The sequence below is a fragment of the Cervus elaphus genome, chromosome 31 (assembly GCF_910594005.1).
Source record: "Cervus elaphus chromosome 31, mCerEla1.1, whole genome shotgun sequence".
NCBI lineage: Eukaryota > Metazoa > Chordata > Mammalia > Artiodactyla > Cervidae > Cervus > Cervus elaphus.
Window position 1 is genome coordinate 9,164,466 of NC_057845.1, and position 19,241 is coordinate 9,183,706.

Below are 19,241 nucleotides of genomic sequence, written 5' to 3' on the forward strand. Positions count from 1 at the left end.
ACTTAGCATGCACGCAGGCATTTGTTGATGCTAGGAGAACATTGCTGTTTATGGTTGAGCTGCCATTCCTGCTGCTGAGAGAGGCTTGATCCATGCATAATGCAAGCACACAGGCACAGTGGAGGGGGAAGGGAGGCCAAGGGGCAGAGAAGAATTTTTATCTTTAAGTTTTTCTTGTCTTGCCATAGATAGGAATTTTATTTCACACTTCTTTGCCATTTCCTCAGCTGTGAAATGAGTGTCATGATAGTGCATGTGTGAAGTTGCCTCAATCGTGTCCAACTCTTTGTGACCCTGTGGACTGTAGCCCAGTGGGCTCCTCTGTCCATGGGATTCTCCAGACAGAACACTGGAGTGGGTTGCCATGCCCTCCTCTGGGGTATCTTCCCAACCCAGGGATCGAACCCACACCTCCTGCATTGGCAGGTGGGTTCTTTACCACTAGTGCCACCTGGGAAGTCCTAATTGTAGCCACCTAATATGGGGTTTCTGGGGATTAATAAAGCATTCATCCTAAAATTCTGGAAAATCTTAAGTACTCAGTAAGTGTTACCTACTTTCAATATTATTATTATCATTATAAAGATTATTATCGGCATCTTTTAGGTTGGTAATAGAGAATTCTAAGCCTCATATTTTTATTTAGTCCAAAATAGAAATTATAACTCAAACTAGCAGCTTTGTGTCAATTAGTTTAATGAAGAACTAGTTGTGTAATATTTAAATTATATCTACCTGTATCTAGTTTCTTTTTATAATAAAATTGAATTTTCTTTTTCAAGTCTGTTTGCTAAGATTAAGGAAAATGTAATAGAAAGAAGTTTCCTTTAACTGTTTTAATGACCAATGATTTCTAACTTTGAGAACTTCTGACTTTAAATATGGCTGTAAAATGTAACCTTATCATCATAGTTTGTTATGTGAAATTGTATTGGTTTATTATATGTTTTGCTAAAGTAAGTCTTATTTATTAGAATATATTTGTTATAGGGATTACATTAATACCAAACCTTGTACATGCCAGCATGATAACCTTTAGCATGGGTGGTGGTGGTGGTTTCGTCACTAAGTTGTGTCCAGCTCTTGTGATCCTATGGACTGCAGCCTGCCAGGCTCCTCTGTCCATGGGATTCTCCAGGCAAGAATACTGGACCAGGTTGCTGTTTCCTTCTCCAACCCTTAGCTTGCTATCCATTTTTCACTTGAGTCTGTGACTTCACTAGAATATCAGTGACCTTTGTCTCTACAGGCATAGCTGTGATAAACTTAATTATTTTAACAGACTTAATTGACAAAGTACATACAAGATGTTGTCTGTCCCTAGAAACACAGCTTTCTAGAAATAACATTATATCTTTAGGAAATGTTTTCTAGGGAAGAAAAATCTGTAAAAATTCTTCATGCTGTCGGAGTTTATACTATTATTCTGGAGTGGGAAGTTGTTATCCCTATTTTGCCAAAGAGGAGAAAGGGTTACAAGAGTACAAGTAGCTCCATGAAGGTCAGCACCTACTCTCTGGTTTGGCCAAAAGCACAATCTGAATCATCTATTACAAACTCTCTTTCCATTCTGTGCCATTACTATACCAATTGAAATACATGACATGAAAAAGACTAATAAGTCCTAAGTTAAATATAAACATTTTAAATGGTCTCTGGATATGAGAGCTGCTTAGAAACTATGAAAAATTATTTTGCCCTATTGGATGGAATGCTAATAAGTTATTTTGGCTGGATTGTGAAAATTCATTAAAGTCTCTCTGTGAACAGCCATAAAAGTGTTGAAAACCTGTTGAAAGTTGCCTATCTGCTTATGTTACGTACTAGTTTCAGATACGGGCTTTGACATTGCAACAGAATTAAACACCAACTCATTTTAAGACATCAATTCCTTGAAGCTGAACTATTACTCCCCAAGGACTTCCCTGGGCATTTAAAGTAGTTCTTTAACAAAATTAATAGTTGTGAGTAGGTATGTGTGTGTGCAGTGCTAAATCACTTCAGTTGTGTCCAACTCTGTGCAACCCTATCGACTGTAGCCCTCCAGGCTCCTCTGTCCATGGGATTCTCAAGGCAAGAACACTGGACCAGGTTGCTGTTTCCTTCTCCAACCCTTAGCTTGCTATCCATTTTTCACTTGAGTCTGTGACTTCACTAGAATATCAGTGACCTTTGTCTCTACAGGCATAGCTGTGATAAACTTAATTATTTTAACAGACTTAATTGACAAAGTACATACAAGATGTTGTCTGTCCCTAGAAACACAGCTTTCTAGAAATAACATTATATCTTTAGGAAATGTTTTCTAGGGAAGAAAAATCTGTAAAAATTCTTCATGCTGTCGGAGTTTATACTATTATTCTGGAGTGGGAAGTTGTTATCCCTATTTTGCCAAAGAGGAGAAAGGGTTACAAGAGTACAAGTAGCTCCATGAAGGTCAGCACCTACTCTCTGGTTTGGCCAAAAGCACAATCTGAATCATCTATTACAAACTCTCTTTCCATTCTGTGCCATTACTATACCAATTGAAATACATGACATGAAAAAGACTAATAAGTCCTAAGTTAAATATAAACATTTTAAATGGTCTCTGGATATGAGAGCTGCTTAGAAACTATGAAAAATTATTTTGCCCTATTGGATGGAATGCTAATAAGTTATTTTGGCTGGATTGTGAAAATTCATTAAAGTCTCTCTGTGAACAGCCATAAAAGTGTTGAAAACCTGTTGAAAGTTGCCTATCTGCTTATGTTACGTACTAGTTTCAGATACGGGCTTTGACATTGCAACAGAATTAAACACCAACTCATTTTAAGACATCAATTCCTTGAAGCTGAACTATTACTCCCCAAGGACTTCCCTGGGCATTTAAAGTAGTTCTTTAACAAAATTAATAGTTGTGAGTAGGTATGTGTGTGTGCAGTGCTAAATCACTTCAGTTGTGTCCAACTCTGTGCAACCCTATCGACTGTAGCCCTCCAGGCTCCTCTGTCCATGGGATTCTCAAGGCAAGAACACTGGAGTGGTTGCCATGCCCTTGTTCAGGGGATCTTCCTGACCCAGGGATAGAACTTGTGTCTCTTATGACTCCTGCATTAGCAGGCAGGTTCTTTACCACTGTCTCTACCTGGGAAGTCCATGAATAGGTATAATAACTCCAATAAGTTATATGAAATAGATGGAGCTGCCAATGTTCAACAGATAAACATGATAAGTGAATGGTTTATACATAAAAAAAATAAATGAATAGCAAATAGTATATTCAGACTTTCATCTGTTGGAAACAATCACTTTGGTGTTTTAGGATCATGCCAATTATCGAAATAATTAAGAGAATATGGAAATATCTAGAGATTAAAATATTGAATCACCAGTAAGTGTCTTAATGTCTATTCTTTATGTGACATTTTCATATATTCTGTGGCAGATAAAAACAAGTGTAAGACAAAGCTACTATTTCTAAATTGGGAAGGAGTACGTCAAGGCTGTATATTGTCACCATGCTTATTTAACTTATATGAAGAGTATGTCATGTGAAATGCCAGACTGGATGAAGCACAAGCTGGAATCAAGATTGCCAGGAGAAATATCAATAACCTCAGATATGCAGATGACACTACCCTTATGGAAGAAAGTGTAGAGGAACTAAAGTGCCTCTTGATGAAAGTGAAAGAGGAAAGTGAAAAAGCTGGCTTTAAACTTTCTTTTTTTTCTTTTTTTAAGGTGTTTTCTCTTCCCTTTTTTTAAAATTTATTTGTATTAGTTGGAGGCTAATTACTTTACAATATTGTAGTGGGTTTTGTCATACATTGACATGAATCAGCCATGGAGTTACATGTATTCCCCATCCCGATCCCCCTCCCACCTCCCCCTCTACCCGATTCCTCTGCGTCTTCCCAGTGCACCAGGCCCGAGCACTTGTCTCATGCATCCCACCTGGGCTGGTGATCTGTTTCGCTATAGATAATATACATGTTTCGATGCTGTTCTCTCGAAACATCCCACCCTCGCCTTCTCCCACAGAGTCCAAAAGTCTGTTCTGTACATCTGTGTCTCTTTTTCTGTTTTGCATATAGGGTTATCATTACCATCTTTCTAAATTCCATATATATGTGTTAGTATGCTGTAATGTTCTTTATCTTTCTGGCTTACTTCACTCTGTATAATGGGCTCCAGTTTCATCCATCTCATTAGAACTGATTCAAATGAATTCTTTTTACTGGCTGAGTAATATTCCATGGTGTATATGTACCACTTTAAACTTTCAAAAAACTAAAATAAAAACATCCAGTCCCATCACTTCTTAGCAAATAATGGGGAAACAATGGAAGAAGTAGGAGACTTTATTTTTTTGGGCTCCAAATCAGGGCAGATGGTGACTGCAGCCATGAAATTAAGAAATGCTTGCTCCTTGGAAGAAAAGCTGTGACCAACCTAGATAGCATATTAAAAAGCAGGAACATCACTTTGCTAACAAAGGACTGTCTAGTCAAAGCTATGGTTTTTCTAGTAGTCATGTATGGATGTGAGAGCTGGACCATAAAGAAAGCTGAGCACCAGAGAATTGATGCTTTTGAGCTGTGGTGTTGGACAATACTCTTGAGAGTCCCTTGGACTGGAAGGAGATCCAACAAGTTCATCCTAAAAGAAATCAGTCCTGAATATTCATTGGAAGGACTAATGCTGAAGCTGAAGCTCCAATAGTTTGGCCACCTGTTGTGAAGAGCTGACTCATTAGAAAAGACCCTGATGTTGGGAAAGATTGATGGTGGGAGGAGAAGGGGATGACAGGGGATGTGATGGATCGATGGCAGCACCAACTTGACAGACATGAGTTTGAGCAAGCTCCAGGAGTTGGTAATGGACAGGGAAGCCTGGCATGCTGTAGTCCATGGGGTCACAAAGAGTCAGACATGATTGAGCAACTGAACTGAACTGAACTGTTTCTAAAGATGTCACAATTTGATTTGAAAGAAATATTTGACACAGAAATAACAGAACTTTAGAGCTTGAATCAAATATAGCAAGTTCTATAACGAAAGACATCTCAGAGATCACCTACCTCGTCTTCATGGTTAAGAGACTAATGTAGTGAGACCTTATAACGACTTGGCTCCTTCTAATTGTAACTGACATGACTGGCTCACCCATTTTATATTTTTTATTTTCTCCCTTCATGCTGAATGCTGTGGTGTCAGTTGACCATATGAATTGAATTACAAGTTCAGTTAATAACTCACTGACTTATGATTGTGTGGTAGTTTGAGCATTCTTTGGCATTGCCTTTCTTTGGGATTGGAATGAAAACTGACCTTTTCCAGTCCTGTGGCCACTGCTGAGTTTTCCAAATTTGCTGGCATATTGAATGCAGCACTTTCACAGCATCATCTTTCAGGATTTGAAATAGTTCAACTGGAATTCCATCACCTCCACTAGCTTTGTTCATAGTGATGCTTCCCAAGGCCCACTTGACTTCATATTCCAAGATGTCTGGTCTCGGTGAGTGATCACTCCATCGTGATTATCTGGGTTGTGAAGATCTTTTTTGTACAGTTCTTCTGTGTATTCTTGCCACCTCTTCTTAATATCTTCTGCTTCTGTCAGGTCCTTACCATTTCTGTCCTTTATTGAGTCCATCTCTGCATGAAATTTTCCCTTGGTATCTCTAATTTTCTTGAAGAGATCTCTAGTCTTTCCCATTCTATGGTTTTCCTCTATTTCTTTGCCTTGATCACTGAGGAAGGCTTTCTTATCTCTCCTGGCTATTCTTTGGAACTCTGCATTCAAATGGGTATATCCTTCCTTTTCTCCTTTGCTTTTCAGTTCCCTTCTTTTCACAGCTATTTGTAAGGTGTCCTCAGACAACCATTTTGCTTTTTTGCATTTCTTTTTCATGGGGATGGTCTTGATTCCTGTCTCCTGTACAATGTCACGAACCTCCATCCATAGTTCATCAGGCAGTCTGTCTATCAGATCTAGTCCCTTAAATCTATTTCTCACTTCCACTGTATAGTAATAAGGGATTTCATTTAGGTCATACCTGAATGGTCTAGTCGTTTTCTTCACTTTCTTCAATTTCAGTATGAATTTGACAATAAGAAGTTTATGATCTGAGCCACAGTCAGCTCCCGGTCTTGTTTTTGCTGACTATATAGAGCTTCTCTACTTTTGGCTGCAAAGAATATAATCAATCTGATTTTGGCATCGACCATCTGGTGATGTCCATGTGTAAAGTCTTCTGTTGTGTTATTGGAAGAGGGTGTTTGCTATGACCAGTGCCTTCTCTTGGCAGAACTCTATTAGTCTTTGCCTTGCTTCATTCTGTACTCCAAGGCCAAATTTGCCTGTTATTCCAGGTATCTCTTGACTTCCTACTTTTGCATTCCAGTCCCCTATGATGAAAAGGACATCTTTTTTGGGTGTTAGTTCTAGAAGGTCTTGTAGGTCTTCATAGAACTGTTCAACTTCAGCTCTTCAGCATTACTGGTCGGAGCATAGACTTGGATTACCATGATATTGAATGGTTTGCCTTGGAAATAAACAGAGATCATATTGTTGTTGTTGTTTTTTTTTACCTTGTTGTTTTTGAGATTGCACCCAAGTACTGCATTTTGGACTCTTTTGTTGACTATGATGGCTACTCCATTTCTTCTAAGGGATTCCTGCCCAAGTAGTAGATATAATGGTCATCTATTAAATTCAAGATTGCTTGGAGAAATATCAATAACCTCAGATAAGCAGATGACGCCACCCTTATGGCAGAAAGTGAAGAAGAACTAAAGAGCCTCTTGATGAAACTGAAAGAGGAGAGTGAAAAAGTTGGTTTAAAGCTCAACATTCAGAAAACTAGGATCATGGCATCTGGTCCCATCACTTCATGGCAAATAGATGGGGAAACAGTGGAAACAGTGACTGACTTTATTTTTCTGGGCTCCAAAATCACTGCAGATGGTGATTGCAGCCATGGAATTAAAAGATGCTTAGTCCTTGGAAGGAAAGTTATGACCAACCTAAACAGTATATTAAAAAGCAGAGACATTACTTTGTCAACAAAGGTTCATCTAGTCAAGGCTATGGTTTTCCCAGTGGTCATGTATGGATTTGAGTTGGACTATAGAGAAAGCTGAGCGCCGAAGAATTGATGGTTTTGAACTGTGGTGTTGGAGAAGACTCTTGAGAGTCCCTTGAACTGTAAGGAGATCCAACCAGTCCATCCTAAAGGAGATCAATCCTGGGTGTTCATTGGAAGGACTGATGTTGAAGCTGAAACTCCAATCCTTTGGCCACCTGATGCAAAGAGCTGACTCATTTGAAAAGACCCTGATGCTGGGATAGATTGAAGGGAGGAGGATAAGGGGACTGTCAGGAAGCATTTAACAAGAGGCTTCCTGTGTGCTGTTTTGGATCTGTCAGGAACCCTATGGCCCTTACTGATTCCTGAATATTCAGGAATTAAGAGGAGAGGCACGCCTTTCTAGGGGCTGAGGAATCCAGGCATTTCTCATTACAGTGGTAAGTACCCTCTTCTTTTTTAAGAGCCAAATGGTAAAAGGTGATTGTTTGCATCTCTCTTTTTGATAGGGATCATCTTTTGTAAGTCTGGAATTTTAATCTTTATCTTTGCTGAGAATAACCACTTTGTAAGACAAAATATATGCCCACGCCATGTTGATTAAAACACCTTTGCTCCATCAGAGCTTTGGTCCCCATGTCTTTCTTTCTTTCTTTTTTTTCTTTCTTTCTATTCTTTCTGTCTCTCTATTTCTGGCTAATTCCTTGGAGCGCAGAGGCCCCCCTAAGCTCACTTTCTTGCCCGGGCTTCTAAGACCCTCTTGAGAAGGCTCACTGCGCCTTCACCCACTCGAGAGGGTGCCTGGTGCCTACATGCAGCAGCGCAAGCCCTAAGAACAGGACTCTATTGGCTTTCCGCATAAACCAGGGGATATCAGCCTCTTTCTCTCTCTTACTCTCTGGACCACCAGGTTCCCGTCCATTAAAGGACCAACAAGCACTATCAGCCTCTTTCTCTCTCTTACTTTCTTATCGTTGACTCTGGACCACCAGGTTCTGGTCCATTAAAGGACCAACAGGGACGATAGAGGATGAGATGGTTGGATGGCATCACCGACTCAATGGACATGGGTTTGGGTGAACTCTGGGAGTTGGTGATGGATAGGGAGGCCTGGTGTGCTGCAGTTCATGGGGTTGCAAAGAGTCGGACACAACTGAGCGACTGAACTGAACTGAATTATGGTTAAGAATTGAGTTTTTAATCCATATACTGAGATTTAGACTCACAAGGTGAAAGTATCAGGAGGTAGGGCCTTTGGAAGGTAATTAACTCATTAAGGTAGGGTCCTCATGAGGAGATGAGGTCCCTTATAAAAGGTCATTTGACCTGAGGGTCATGGGTTTCTTGAGATACAGTGGCCATCTGAATGTGCCAGAGGCATATTCTTCTACAGAAAGAGTGTTCAGCTTTGTTCAATTTCTCACCAATGTCTGTTATCCTCCAGAAGTTAAGAACCAATTATTTCCCTAAAACCTGGTAACAGAATAAAGTGGAATGTCAGTAGGCCTTGTTTCAAAAGATAAAGCTCAAACAGTTCATTTATTAATACATTAAAAACAAACATTGAACAAAAGATTAGATAGCAATAGAGCTTTGGGGGACATGGTGACATGAATCTGGTTCCTTTTCTTTCTACAGGGGGACCCTATGGAGGGTGACAGCCTGAGGTTTCTCCACTCAGGTCTAGGGGACCTGAGGATGCTTCTTATTCCAATACTGATGAGAGTCCAACTGTTCAGAATTCTCCACATGGTGACTGGGGTCCCAGTGAGCTGCTAAAAATAAAGAACAACAAATCCAAGGGCCTCAAGAGTGAGAGGGAAAAAAAAATATCAGACAGAAAACCTAGAGCACAAATTCAGTGGTAAAGAATTGTTAGAAGAGCAGAAGAATGATTGAGTTAAAAAAAAAAAAACAACAACTGTGCTTAAGAGCAGTGGATAAAATGCTTCTTTGACAATATTATTTCTGAAATAAACAGCTTAGTAGATGAACTGAAGATAAGGATGATTGTTGTAGATGTTTGAATTGGTCTGCTGATGATCAGCTGAAAGGACTATCTCAAAATGTGAAATGTGAAACCCAAACGACTCCATTTTAACATAGCACCACCATTTTGAGTAAAACCCCTTCCCCAGAAGAGAAAACAAAACTTTATGACAAAAAAACTCAACGAGCCAATCAGGGGAGGACAGGAAGTCCCTCACCCCCTTACTCTAACCCACCAATCAGTAGCTAACAAGACATCCTTAGTTAAAGAATTAACCAATCCCCTTAAGCTTCCCGTTTCCCCCACTATAGGTATAAAAATAGATCGCCGCCATCACTCGGGGCTCTCTCCGCATGGCCATTAGGTTGTGTGGAGGGAGTTCCTGCTCGAGCTTGTAATGAAGTTCCTCACTGCTTTTGCATCGATCCGCGGCTCCTGTGGTGTTTGGTGGGATTCCGCGATCTGGGTACAACAAAAACACAGCTGGAAACCCTGATTGAAAATGCAGACAATTTGAATATATAATTTGAGGATCACTATTGTGGGAACAATCAGCATTTCTAAAGAAAAAAAAAAAAAAACCAGAAGAGAAACATAACTGCACAAATACTAGTAAAACATTTATCTGAAGTAATTAAAGTCCTAAGATTGTAAGTTTTAAGGGCTGCCCAGATTATAGGCTTTCCTGATAAGAAAAGGCCCAAATACTGACAGAGACACATATATTGATCAAGTCCTCAAACTATAATAATGAAGAGAACGTTATAAAGCTCTAGGCAAGAGGAACAAACAACCAAAGCAAATACCCAAGAAACATTGGACAAAGACATGTGTTTATTTTTCAAAGTGATTCACTGAAAGCTGATAGTGGAGTAGCAACAATCAAAAAAGAGCTGCAACCCAAAGTATTCTCAAGTAAGAGATCAAGGGCCTGTTAGTGTGAAAGATGCTGAGCATGAGGTATCAACTATGTACCTCTTTATAAAAAGTTGTGGTTGTTGTTCAGTTGCTCAGTCACAGACTGCAGCACACCAGGCTTGCCTGTCCTTCACCATCAGTACTTGCAAAAATCATCAGTACTCTAACGGAACAACAAATGAACCACAACAGAAATCTGAAGATGGAGAAAATAAATCCGCAAGGTAAGAGTGGTGAGCAGAAGTAAATGTCTTTCTCCTCCTTCCCTCCCTTTCTTCCTTCTTGTTTACCCCTAAAGTTCAGTTCATTGACTCTGAACTGAAGTTATATATAAACTTCAGTCCTTTTTGTGAAAAGGACATTTAGCCTCTGAGTAAAGTTTCAAGTAGAGAATTTAGTATTGTTAACTATGGACACAATGATGTACAGAAGATTTCTAGGATTTATTAATCTTGCATAACTTTGTATTCTTTGACCAATACCTTTTTGTCCCCCTGCCCCCTCACCGAGCACCCGGTAACTACCCTCTGCACTCAGCTTTTGTGAGTTAGACTGTTTGAAATTCCACATATTAGCAGGATCATGTGATATTTGTTCTTCCCTGTCTGGCTTATTTCACCTCGCATAACATCCTCCAGGTTCATCACAGTGTTGCATATAACAGGATTTCCTTCGTTTTTTAGGTGAAAAAACATTCCATTGGATGTATATACCTGTCTTTATCTATTCCTCTATTGACGGACATGCAAGTTTTTTCCATGTCTTGGCATTTGTGAATAATGCTGCAGTAAACATGTAACTACAGATATATCTGGTTTTGGTTCCTTTGGATATATGCCCAGACATGAAATTACTGGAGTAAATCTATTCTAGTTTTAACTTTTCGAGGAACTGCCATAATATTTTTCCACAGTGGCTACATTGATTTAAATTCCCACAAACAGCATATAAAAATTTCCTTTTCTCTATATCCTCACCAATAATTGTTATCATTTGCTTTATTGATAATAGCCATCCTAACAGGTGTGAGGTGGTATCTCATAGTGGCTTGATTTTTATTTTTTTGATGATCAGTGACGTCGAGAACATTTTCATATACCCAGTGGCCATTTGTATGTCTTCTTTGGGGAAATGTCTATTCAGGTCCTTTGCTTATATTTAAATTGGATTTTTTGGGAAGGTTTTGCTTTTTGCTATTTTGTGCTTTGAGTTCCTTATGTTATACATTTTGGATATTAACCTTTATCTATATGGTTTGCAAATATTTCCTTCTATCTATAGGTTGCCTTTTCCCTTTGTGGATTATTTCTTAAGGGCTTCCCTGGTGGCACCGGTGATAAAGATATTGTCTGCCAATAGAGGAGATGTAAGAGAAGTGAGATCAGTCCATGGTTTGAGAAGATCCCCTGGAGGAGGTCATGGCAACCCACTCCATTATCCTCGCCTGGAGAATACCATGGACAGAGGAGCGTGGCGGGCTACTGTCCACGGGCTGGCAAAGAGTCCGACATGACTGAAGCAAGTTAGCATAGACTGCCTTTTCACTTTGTGGATTATTTCCTTTACTGTGTAGAAGGTTTTTCGTTTGACATTTCTAATATGTACTACACTAACTCAGAAGACCTAAGAACTGATGATTGTGGAGAGTAGTGGGAAGTAGAAGCACTCCAAGGTTCTCACTGGAGGCAGAGGGTGAGAAGGCAAGGAGTAATGGTGATGAAGATATTCTATGGGCCTCATCTTTCATCTTATCCACGTTGAGAAAGAAGTAGGATAAGATAGAACATCTTGGTGGAAGAAAAGAATAGTAAGGAACATAGTTGACAGAGTGTAGACTGGGATCGAAACAACACGTAGCTACAAGCTATTTACAAGAAAATAGGCAGTGTTAATGGCTGAAATTAAAGACTGAACAAAGAGATATGAGACAAATTCAAATAAAAAGGAGTGTCTGGTGGAACTTTGCAGCTGTTTTGTGGTCTAGTCACAGCAAGATAAGAGCAAGGATAGAAGGTCTTAATAGTGTGATTACAGGCTGAGTTGGGTCAGGGTGACCCACAAAACAAGAGTCTATTACTGTCTAAAAGTCAAAACAAACCACAATACCGGAGGCAACCTGGACTCTTTTTAATGAGCCTCTGACCACTCAAGACCACTATTCTAGAATTTTTATAGCTTTGCTATATGAATGAAAGGGAAAGTTACTCAGTTGTGTCCGACTCTTTGTGATTCTCCAGGCCAGAATACTGGAGCGGGTAGCCTTTCTCTTCTCCAGGGGATCTTCTCAAACCTGGGATTGAACCGGGGTCTCCTACGTTGCAGGCGGATTCTTTACCAACTGAGCTATCAGGGAAGCCTTTGTGACATGAATGCTGGCTAGTTAAACAGTATAAAGACTTATGTGGATGGCAGTTCACAGAATCCTTTTGACAAAAGGACTACATTCTTTGGCCATTTTTTACAAGACTCAGAACATCTATGTTTCTGACACAAGTACAATTTATTTTATGCAACAAATGGCATTATTAATGAGAGATAAGGTCAAATTTAAAGTTAAATGCACTGAAGAAGTACATTATGTAATAATAAAAGGACAGTCTATGAAGAGTATATTACATTTATAAATCTGTTTGCACCAAATAACAGCTAACTATACAAAGCAAAATATTTTTTGAATAAAGGAAAAATGTGAAAAAATAGCATTTTTGTGGGAGACAAAATATTTATCATCCACAATTGGACAACTCTAGTTAAAGACAAAAGAAAAGTGAAGTCGCTCAGTCGTGTCCGACTCTTTGCGACCCCATGGGCTATAGCCTGCCAGGATCTTCAGTCCATGGGATTTTCCAGGCAAGAATACTGGAGTGGGTTGCCATTTCCTTCTCCAGGGGATCTTCCCGACCCAGGGATCAAACCTGGGTCTCCAGCATTGTAGGCAGACGCTTTACCATCTGAGCTACCAGGGAAGCCCTCCCAAAACAAAAGAAGGACATACAAAAAAGAACAGTGCCATCAATAAGCTTTATTTAATAGATGTGTATTAAACCATACATCCTTCTAAGGGAGAATAAATATTTTTCACATATTTACAGAACATTTACAAAATAGATCTTATTCCTATATTGGATTTGGTCTCTGAAAACTTCAATCATTTTATTATTATTATTATTATTTTAACTCAAAGTTTTTTAGTTAAAAATATTTTTTGGGTTGTGAAACAAGTGAAGTGTTTATTAAGAGAAAAAAAGAGTACACGTGAATAAACACATGCTGGTGAACTCCGAGTCATACACCCAGAGAGAGTCGCGCACTCGTGGGGCATTTCTTCCAGGTTTCCTCTGCCCAGTCACCTTGCTTTACCTGGTTCTGAGTCCATCTTTGGTTTATCTCAGGGTTGCCTAGAGCTGGACGCGACTGAGCCGCTAACACACATGATTCTCTCACATATGTGCATCTCCTAGTCAAGATGGAGTCTAGCGAAGAGGATTATGGGTAGGTTGGCATCACTTACTGCGGGGTGGTGCTCCCTCCCTTTTGACCTCCGAGGAGCCTTTCTGTGCGTGTGCAGTCTGGATGGTCTCTTTGACCTCAAGAGTGAGGACTGTGGGGTCTTATTATCTCTAATCTGCTCAGGGCTCAGGGTCTTCTCCTTCCTGCTACTGTCTTTGTCTCAGAGTATCTGTCCACAGGGGACAGACTCCAGCTGCTCAGCCTGGGGTCCCTCCATCTCCTGCCTCAAATCCCCCTGGAGAGATGGAGACCCCAAGAAATCTTCATTGGGAAGATGAAGGGTGAAGGTCTGTCTTTTATAGCTGTTTCAGGCTGTCATGGAGCTTATAGACCCTACCTAGCTGGGGTCATGGAGATTTTAATGTGTCCCATTAAGGGGTCTCAGGGTGACTTCTCTTGTTATTTCAGTAGGATCTGCTGTGGGGAGTGCTCAGAATTTTTTAAACTTCAACAGTTTTATTTATTTATTTTTTGGCTACACCTCGAAGCATTTGGGATCTTAGTTCCCTGAACAGGAATTGAACCTGCACCTCCTGCAGTGGCAGCATGGAGTCTTACCCACGGGGTCACCAGGAAAGTCCCTAAACTTCAACAATTTTAAAGTAGAAATGTTGTAGTTCAAAATTCCTGATCAAATTCAACAAAATTGAGAAACATAAGAAAAAAATTGGCCTGAAATGTCAGCTTCTTTGGAAATTGAAAAGCATACTAGATAATCTTTGGCTCAAGTATAATATTAAAAATGAAATTACCAACTATGTTGAAAAAGTGTTAAGGAGAACACTTCATATCTAAACCTTTGGAAGCTATCAAAATCTGTACTAGGCAAGATTTTTAGCTTTTAATGCCATCGTTATTAAAGGAGAAGCCCAAATAGATGAAATAATAAACCATTTAAGTAATTAGAAAGAGAAAACCAAAATAAAGCAAGAGATGTATTATAAGAAATGAAATCTGAAATTAATGAACAAATAAAAATCAGAAAAAAGAATAAACAAATCCAAAAGAAAAAAATTTAAAATACCCATAGAATAAATGAGCCCCTTATAACCCTGCTCTAAGGGTTAGAAAAGGAGTAAATATTAAGGACAAGAAAAAAAAATAAATACAGATAGAAAATAAAATAACTATGATATAAAAATGTAAGTAACACTAGTAGAGTAATAAATTGGAAATACCTGGAAAAAAATAGAGGATTTCCTAACAATATAGAAGTTAACAAAGCTGACCTAAGATTAGATTAAATTTTAGAGGTAATAAGAAAGACGCCATGGTCAGGTGTTTTCAGATTCATCATGCTCATGCGTGGGTGCTCAGCGGTGTCTCACTCTGCGACCCCTTGGACTGTAGCCCACCAGGTTCCTCTGTCGATTGGACTGTCCATGCTAGCATACTAGACTGGTTGCTATTTCCTCCTCCAGGGGATTTTCCTGACCCGGGGATCGAACCTGCATCTCTAACATCTCCTGCATTGAAGGTGGATTCTTTACCACTTGAGCCATCAAGGTTCTTTACATCTTGAGCCCAAGAGTTATTAAATCTTTAAAAAGTAGATTACTGCAGTATTATTTGAACTGTTGAAGGAAAGCTTTCAAATCCATTCTATCAAGCTGAAATAACTTTCAAACAAACCCACTAAAGATGGCCAATAAATAAAACCATAGATTGCTAAGGAATGTAGAAGGTAATTTTTAAAAAAGTGTTTATTTATTTGGCCTCATGAAGTCTTAGCTGTGGCATGTCAACTCTTATTTGCAGCATGTGGGATCTAGTTCCCTGACCAGGGATGGAACCTGGCCCCCTGTGCTGGGAGCAAGGAGCCTTAGCCACTGGACCACCAGGGAAGTCTCAGGAGAGGGTAATTCTTAATAAATTTTATGAAACAGTATCTGCAATGCATTTTACAGAGCAGTCACCCCATTCAAGATTTTTAAGAGTTTTTGAGTAGCAGGAAATCTATCATCATAATCTATTCTATGAATACGCTGAAGGAAAAAAGTAATTCTACCACTAGATGCTTAAAAGGCATTTGATAGAAATCATTAGCTATAGCTTGTAAAATTATCAAGGAAGATAGATTATGAAATAAGAAAATATAAAGCCACTCAGCAAATGTTTTAAATTTTAAAACACAAAAACTGTTTTAATTAAATCAGCTAGATAGGGATAGCACTACCACCATTATGCTTAACATTATCTTGGAGGTGCTGATGGATATAGAAGGTAAGAAAATAAAATAAATGATATATTGTGAGTTCCCTGGTAGTTCAGTGGTGAGGACCTGGTGTTTTCACTGCACGGGGCCCAGGTTCAATCCCTGGTCAGGGAACTAAGATCCTCCAAGTTGCCCAGTGCAGCCAAGTGAAAAAAAAAAAAAAAAAAAAAAAGAAAAGGATATGAACTTATTTTGAAAAAAATTGATAAAATGATCTCTTTTTGATGATGATTTTGTATACCTAGAAAATTTAAGATGCTGTACTAAATATCACTAGATTTGAAAAGGACAAGTTGGTGATGGCATGGATACAAGGTAAATTTTTTTAAAAGGCAATGGTTTTTATATACTTTAACAAAATACTTAGAGAAATGGGAAAATTTTCCTATTTATAATCATTGAAAAATATTAAATGCTTAAGAATTAATTGGGTAAGATAGACACATTTTCTCTATAAGGGAAATGATAAAATCTTACTGAAAGAAATTAAGGAAGATTTGAACAAATGAAAAGCATACCTGTTGGACAAGAGTAGTTAATAACACAAACTTTAAGTACATACACCTAATAATGTGTAAGCATAATGCACTAAAATTAGAATTGGTACTTTCTGGGAAGATGATTGGTCAGAGAAGGTTAAAATCCATGTTGAAGAACAGATGCCCCAGAATAGCTAAGAAAATATGCAAAGGGAGAATAGTGAGAGATCCTGGGCGTTTAATTAAGCTACTGCATCTTAGTCATATTGTATTGATAAAGGAATAGAATAAACAGTGAAGAAACAGTCCAATGTGGATGATAGTTATATGTATTTCTAAAGTGGTAGATCATTTTAGTGAGAAATCAAATCAATCATTTAATAAATAGTGTTTGGAAAATAGCCTACCTATTTGGAAGAAAGTAGGTCTCTAGCTTATTCTACATTTAAATATACATTCCAGATGGCTAAAAAGCTTGGTGGTCATTTAGTCGCTAAGTCATGTCTGACTCTTTGTGGCCCCAGGGATTATAGCCCACCAGTTTCCTCTATCCATGGGATTTCCCAGGCAAGTATACTGGAGTGGGTTGCCATTCCCTTCTCCAGCAGATCTTCCTGACCCCGGGATTGAACCTGCATCCCTGCATTGCATGCAGATTCTTTACCAACTGAGCCACCAGGGAAACCCCTAAAGGTCTTGGGAAGTCCTTCCAGCGGGAACTGAACCAGCAACTTAAGGATTGCCACAGCTCACTCACTATAGTCTTCTGCTCTACCAAGTGAGCTGTCTAAGGCCCTGCTTCTTATTCTACATTTAAATATAAATTCCAGATGGCTAAAAAGCTTACATGGTCAAAATATTAATAAAATCACCGAAGTTGTATAAGATGATCTAAAAACTAAGTATATAAAATCCATGCACTGAGGACCATTTTTTTCCCCAGAAGCTATAGAAATCCAGAAGCTATAAAAGATGGCATGTTTAAAGTTATAGAAGCTAAGAACCTTGATAAGACAAAAGATACTATAAAAACAATAGACAAGCATTCAATTTAGAATAAAATATAATTGATTAGTCAAAACAGCTATACATTTAACAAAAAGAGAAATGACTGAAAAATGGGCAATCCAAACTGGTCAATAAATTAATAGAAAGATTCTCAAATTCATTATTAGCAAGCAAAATTCAAATAAAAGTAAAAATAAAATGTCATTTTAAACCAGACTGACAAAATTGGAAAAGAACTATGGTACTATTACTGGTGGTGACTTAGGGAATGGATTACTCTCATGGCTGGTAGAAAAATGAAGTGTTACAGGTTTTAGGAAATCCATCTGCCAACATATATTAAATTTTAAAAATATGTATACTTTTTGGCTCAGCAATTTCAGTTCATGGACTCTGTTCCATAGAAAAGAGGGCATCAATATATAAGGCTTTGTGTTTATGGAGGCAAAAAAGTTATTAGAAATAATGAATTAGTGCTAATCTCTTGAACTGTAGTGACTTCCACAAGGTATTTTTGAGTTAGGAGAGCCAGATATACAAATTGTAGGGTTCCCTCCCTTTTTAAAATTGATTTTATATTGAAGTATAATTGAATTACAAAGTTGTGTTAATTACTGTTGTAGAGTGAAGTGACTCAATTATGTAGACATATACATATATATGTATACATTCTTTTTCATTCTGATTTACCACAGGATATTGAATGTAGTTCCCTGTGCTATACAGTAGGACCTTGCTGTTTATTCATTCTTTAAATGCCAGTTTGCATCTATTAATCCCAAACTACCAGTCCAATCTTCTCCCCACACTCCCCTTGGCAACCGCCAGTCTACTCTTCATGTCTCTGATTCTGTTTCATAGGTAGGTTCATTTGTATCATATCTACTTCTGTGAAATAACCAACAATACTCATATATGTAGATATATTTATATGTAAATTTCTGTATAGAATTACATGGCCAGGGCTTATATGGAAAGTTCGGTTAATGTGAGAAGTGAAGAGAAAGTAGCTAAAGAAAACTCTCTTTTCCATTTACAAAGGATGAATACCAGCCGCGGTTGAGGTTATTCTGAGTTGCATATTACTGACCATGAATTAAATTCCCACTGAGAAACTTAGACAATTGAAGCATGCCAAATCAATCATTTTGGAAGGTATAGGTTTTGTGGTATTTGTGAATGAATATGTATCATGCATATGTATGTTTATATTTTTTCCATGTTTGAATGTATGAATCAATGAATGACTGATTATCATTAACACAGTTATCTGTTTATAATATGACACCCCTATGTTGAATCTTCTAATGATGGAAAAGTGAACCAGACCAAAGATCCAGAGTGTAAATATTTGTCACCTGGGTGTGACTCTTGAAGAGTTAATAGTTCTTAGGTGGAACAGAATGTTTTGAGAGCGTTTTAACTCATATATAGTTCAGAACAATCTTTTCAATTAATATCATAACACAGGTTCTCAGGTGTAATAGAATCCACCCTCGATTCAGTGATTAGCTTGTGAGTTCACTACTATTATCACATTGTGTTCCAAAGAGCTCAAGTGTCCCAAAGTTTTTGCTTCTGGCTCTTATGACTAATTACTCCCATTAGCAGTAACTGAGATTCTTAGAGAGTGAGAGGGAAAGAACAGGAAGACTCCAGGTATAGGGAACACACTCAAGACAACTCCTGATTGTCTCTTCCTCTCTCAACCTAGTCTTGTGATCCTATCACCTTTGGCTGAAACCACATCCTGAAACAGGACTGCACCTCTTTGTACTGGCTCCAGAGCGCTTGTCTTACAATGCGAGGTTTTGTGCCCCTTCCAGGGAAGGATATTTAAGTCCAGCCTGATAATGAGGCACAGTGACTCCAGGGAGAAATGTCCAGTGTCTGCGCCTTGCTCTGCTGGGTTTATGCTGCAGAACTGAAAATCCGGAGCCTTAAGTACCATCCTTTTTGCTTTTAAGGTCTGGAAGTGCCACATGAAATATTTGTTGTTGCTTAGTCATTAAGTCATGTCTGACCCTTTTGTGACCCCATGGACGGTAG